This window comes from Macaca fascicularis, chromosome 5, assembly GCF_037993035.2.
Source record: "Macaca fascicularis isolate 582-1 chromosome 5, T2T-MFA8v1.1".
Classification (NCBI taxonomy): domain Eukaryota; kingdom Metazoa; phylum Chordata; class Mammalia; order Primates; family Cercopithecidae; genus Macaca; species Macaca fascicularis.
In genome coordinates, this window is record NC_088379.1 from 49,563,497 (window position 1) to 49,567,823 (window position 4,327).

Here is a 4,327-nt window from a genome sequence, read left to right on the forward strand (position 1 = left end):
ACCAGTCAGCCAAAGAATATCACCTGTTAATTTATTATTATTGTTATGAATATCACTTACCGTCATCATTTTTATTCTCCATTGCTAGAAGGTTGAAGGAGATCTATACCTGGGACATTTCTCAAAAGTATGATATAAGAATTTAGAGCTAAGATGGAATCTATGGCTGTGCATGAGTTAAACAGTGAGATGTCTCCAGGCAGAAGTAGAGATATTTCTGAGATGAGCCAATCTGGGACACCTGTTCATGTGGGATAGAACATTGAGAGGTGTGTTTTTCCTAATAGAGAATGGCTTGTCAATTTACAAACTTGGGTTTCTCCAAGAGGATTTGATAACTTCCTCCGAAGTCTTTACCAACAGATGAGAAGATTCTCCTTTTTGTCTTGTTGAGTGAGGTCTGTTTCACCAAACATTTTAATTATAATATTTTTTCTTTAAAACAATTATATATGGAACACTTCATGAATTTGTGTGTCATTCTTGTGCAGGGGCCATGCAAGTCTTCTCTTTATTGTTCCAATTTTAGTATATGTGCTGCTGAAGCCAGCACTCACCAAACATTTCACCTTATTCATAGCCAAGATCTGCATATTAGTATCTTTAAAAAAGATACTAATACTTTAAATACTTTAAAAAAGTATTTTAAAAAATACTTTTAAAAATACTTTAAAAAATACTTTAAAAAAGTCACTTGCATTTTCTGATCTTTGTTATTTACTTAGGAGTTAGTCACTATGTTCTATGTACTTTGTATATGACTGCAAGCAGAGAGGATGGAGGGGTGCTTATGCTTTTGAGCTTAATTGAGAGAGTAGATAAAACAAATAGCTATGCAAATAATCATAGTTTTGATCGAAATGCCCTGAAGGAGACATATAGGATGTAATGACGTGTGCAGACAATGAGGGACTAGCTTAAACATGGAGGGTCAGGAAGGCTTCCCTCAGGATTAGAGCTCGAGCTGAGACATAGAGGTGGAATAGGAGTTAGGTTAAGAGGGGTGGGGTGGAGGGAGTAGGGGTTTGGGACAGAAGCAGGTATTAAGGCCAGAGGTGGAAAGTAGCTCAGCCTACTGCAGACATCTTAAGACCTGAGTTTCTGGATTGTAGTGAAGGGAAGAGGTTGGTGAGAGAGAAGATTCTCCTTTCTTTTCCAATGCTAAGACCAACAACTTTTAATATTTGAAGATGTTTCATCTTATCAAATGTGCTAGTCTTTACAGTCTTCTAGGAAGCAGGTAGAGGAAGTAAATGGAAACATTGCAAAGAGGGGACATAGGCTATTTTTGGTACATGCTCCACGAAAGCATCGAAAAACCAGAATTCTGCCCATCTCATTTGACTTCCATGCTCCATGTCTTAAGCCGCGTTGACCAATCAGAGAGGCAAACAGTATCTAATGTTTGAGTCATCCCCATCCTTTCAAAATCTGTTTGAAGACGGGTCATTTTTTTTCTCTGTTAGGTGCTTGGAAAATTTTCAGAAGAACAAATCAGGCAGAGCAGTGAATGCTGTGTGTGCACACATTCCCTCTGGCCTGGTGTTTCCAGTTCAGTGGGCCAATTCTCACTTGTCATATTGAGTCCTTTATTACAACAAAATATTATTTTAAAGCTGCACTAACAGTAATTAGAAGCAATTGAGTTTTATCAACTAACACAAACTGTGGGATTTGAAACTTGGATTTTAGCTGGTATTTTAATGAAGTGTGTGTTAACAACACCAAATCTTCTGTCAGGGCAGCAGCTGAGTTGCATATACAGACCTTTGATGGGGGACCATATGTTAACGCTCAGAGGCGTCAGCCTCATGTGGGACTCTGCATATCCATACCTCACAAATCTGTCTCCAGGCCCATTTTTACTTTCTCCTTCTCCTAATGAAAATTCTGATCATCCTCACATTGTTTTGATAAAAATTTGGAATTAAAGATGATTATTCCCATGTGCACATATTAATAATACATATTTAGATGTGAGTAATGATGACTTAAATTTTCTCTTTGCTCAACTGTCTCATTTCAGCCTAAGATGTTAAAAGGACACATAGTACAGAATGTTAGAACTTATTTAGTGAGAAGCAGGAGGTTAAGGAGGAAGAGAGAATAAAATGGAGAAGGATGCTCTCTAACTTTCAGTTAGCATTTCTAGTGGAATAAATATATGGAGGAAGCAGGTTGGTTTCTCTTTTTAAAAGACAACCTTCTAAATGGTGGTCAAGGGCCTTTTCAGTTGAACATTTTCAAAGAATAACCTACAGTTTACTAAAGAAGCTCACACAGCTAAAGCCAAGACCATCACGGCAGAATGGAGCCTTTTAAACTATGAAAGCTATGCTCCTATAAGGACAAAATCTAGACTAGAGAAATATTGATCATAAGCTTTGCAGAGAGATTTTACCTAATCAGCATGCAATTCAAACTAAAATCTAGTACTTTTAACTTTTTATCTGCTCTTCCTATTTTGACCAATGCCAGAAGTAGATGCTATTTGCCTAAAGAAGATAACACAGTGATGTGGTTTAGCTGTGTTTCCACCCAAATCTCATCATCTTTATTGTAGTTCCCATAACCCCCCCATGTCGTGGGAGGGACCAAGTGGGAAGTGACTGAATCATATGGGGCAGTTTCCCCATGCTGTTCTCGTGATAGTGAGTGAGGCTTATGAGATCTGATGGTTTCAAAAGCATCTGGCATTTCCCCTGCTTGCACTCATTCTCTCTCCTCCTGACCTGTGAAGAAGTACCTTCTGCCATGATTGTAAGTTCTCTGAGGCCTCCCCAGGCATTCAGAACTGTGAGTTAATTAAGCCTCTTTCCTTTATAAATTTCTTGGTCTTGGGCAGTTCTTTATAGCAGCATGAAAATGGACTAGTACAGTATTTGGTACTGTGGTAGTCGGGTGCTGCTGTAAGAATACCCAAAAATGTGGAAGCAACTTTGAAGCTGGGTAACAGGCAGAGGTTGGAACAGTTTGAAGGGCTCAGAAGAAGATAGGAAAATGTGGGAAAGTTTGGAACTTTCTAGAGGCTTGTTGAATGGCTTTGACCAAAATGCTGATAGTGATCTGTACAATGAAGTCCAGGCTGAGGTGGTCTCAGATGGAGATGAGGAATTTGTTGAAACCGGAATAAAGGTGTTCTTGCTATGCTTTGGCAAAAAGACTGGCAGCATTTTGCCCTTGCCCTGGAGATCTTTGGAACTTTGAAGTTGGGAGAGAGATGATTTAGGGTATCTGGCAGAAGAACTTTCTAAGCAGCAAAGTTTCAAGAGGAAGCAGAGCATAAAAGTTTGGAACATTTGCAGCTTGAGGAGACAATAGAAACGAAAACTCCATTTTCCGGGGAGAAATTCAAGCAGGCTGCAGAAATTTGCATAAGTAACAAGGAGCTTAGTGTTAATTACCAAGACCACGGGGAAATGTCTCCAGGGCATATCAGAGACCTTCATGCCAGCTCCTCCCAACGCAGGCCCAGAGGCCTAGGAAGGAAAAATGGTTTTGTGGGCCAGGCCCAAGGCCACCCTGCTCTGTGCAGCCTCAGGCCATGGTGCATCCCAGCTGCATTGGCTCCAGCCTAAAAAAGGGTCAAAGGCTAAAAGGGGTCAAAGTACAGTTCAGGCCATTACTTCTGAAGTGATGGTGCAAGAGGGTGCAAGCCCCAAGTTTTGGTGACTTACATGTGGTATTGAGCCTCTGGGTGCACAAAAGTCAAGAATTGAGGTTTGGGAATCTCTGCCTAGATTTCAGAGGATGTATGGAAATGCCTGAATGTCCAGGCAGAAGTTTTCTGCAGGGATGGAATTCTCATGGATAACTTCTGCTAAGGCAATTCAGAAGGGAAATGTGGGATTGGAGAAGAGTACCCACTGGGGCTGCCTCGTGGAGTTATGAGAAGAGGGCCACCGTTCTCTAGACCCTAGAAGGGTAGATCCACTGACAGCTTGCATCGTGTGCCTGGAAAAACCTCAGGCACTCAATGCCAGCTGTGAAAGCAGCTTGAAGGGAGGATGTACCCTGCAAAGTCACAGGGGCAGAGCTGCCCAAGACCATGGGAGTCCACCTCTTGCATCAGTGTGACCTGGATGTGAGACATGGAGTTAAAGGAAATCATTTTAGAGTTTTAAGATTTAATGACTGCCTTGTTGGATTTCAGACCTGCATGGGGCTTGTAACCACTTTGTTTTGACCCATTTCTCCCCCTTGGAAAGGGTAGGGTGTATTTATCCAATGCCTGTAACCCCATTGTATTTTGGAAGGAACTAACTTGTGTTTGATTTTACTGGCTCATATGCAGAAGGGACTTGCCTTGTCTCAGATGAGATTTTGG

At 41.1% G+C, this 4,327-nt stretch overlaps 1 non-coding gene across 1 annotated transcript; it reads right to left on the reverse strand.

Moving 5' to 3' along the window:
- Window positions 1-446: 446 nt before the first annotated feature.
- Window positions 447-553, reverse strand: LOC123573707 (U6 spliceosomal RNA). The gene has a single exon (XR_006698449.1). It is a non-coding gene; the product is annotated as a U6 spliceosomal RNA (small nuclear RNA).
- Window positions 554-4,327: the final 3,774 nt, after the last annotated feature.